Here is a 1,223-nt window from a genome sequence, read left to right on the forward strand (position 1 = left end):
TGAACCCTGGGGAAAATCAACGGTAATATGGTTGGTACAGTAGCCTTTGTGTTCCAGTTTCGGGTAGATAACTAATGGGTGGGGGGTGGGGAAATTTTAGGACAAAACTAACGGTCTTGAGGTGCAGAATTGGTACCGATGAAGGGTGTTCAAATACTTATTAGGACATGTACCTTACGAGGACAAGTTCAGCTCGCCATGATTTCCAAGGGGAGAATGCAAATCGCAGCGTGTTTGAACTACGTCTACTGTCATCACTGTAAAGCTGCTAGAGGAATGATTGAACCGTGGAAGGACACCTCCGGAAGGTGTTCAAATACTTATTTGCAGCTGTATCATACAAATAAATAGTTAAAAAATCTTAAATTGTGATTTCTGGAGACCCCCAGACCCCCAGACCCTCCATGATTTCTAAGTTGGAGAACTTGCAAAATAGCAGGATGTCAAAGACTTATTTTCCTCAGTGTAAGTCCAGCAAACACGGCACGTTTTTGAGCTTTAGAGAGCTGGAGGGCTGACAGGTCATTCAGAATCAAAACATTGACAGTAACATTAATCAAGGCGGACATTTCTTCTAAATGTTGGCAAAGAGAACGTCATGGAGGGGCCACTGCTCTGTCATAGCACTCTCTAAGGTACGCCAGACACATCTGGGCTAAACCAAGTGAGGAGGGGTCTTAACACAAAGGACCAGAAATAATGTTTAAAGTTGGGAAGTGAAAGGCCACCATCCTCTCTCCTCCTCTGTAAAGTAGACTTCTTAAGTCGCGGCCGCTTGCCTTTCCAGATAAATGAGCTTGAATCGACATCAGGAGACCTTTCCATTTCCTTCATAACACTGTTCAGAGCAACAGAATAGTTATGTTTAATTATCTGGTTTAAGCAGGGTAAGACCTCAATGCCTAAACATTTAAACTGCTGTTGGCAGAGATGGTTGAGCAGCGGGCAGAATCATTTAAATGAAGCAGTGCAGACTCTGACCAGTTAATGTTAAAGCCTGATGAGCTTCCATGCTCCTCACATAATGATAGAAGATGAGGAAGAGACTGAGAGGGGTTCTCTAAAAAGACCAAAACATCAAATAACATCAAATAATGAGAGATGATGCTGTGTACTACAAATGAATATTGGTGACACCCTAATGGACTTTAGAGAGAGGACACATAGTGCAGGACTCAAGGGGCAACCTTGGAGTGAAGATCTAGAGACTGGAAATAAAGAGG

Source organism: Etheostoma spectabile, chromosome 3 (genome assembly GCF_008692095.1).
Source record: "Etheostoma spectabile isolate EspeVRDwgs_2016 chromosome 3, UIUC_Espe_1.0, whole genome shotgun sequence".
In the NCBI taxonomy this organism is placed as follows: domain Eukaryota; kingdom Metazoa; phylum Chordata; class Actinopteri; order Perciformes; family Percidae; genus Etheostoma; species Etheostoma spectabile.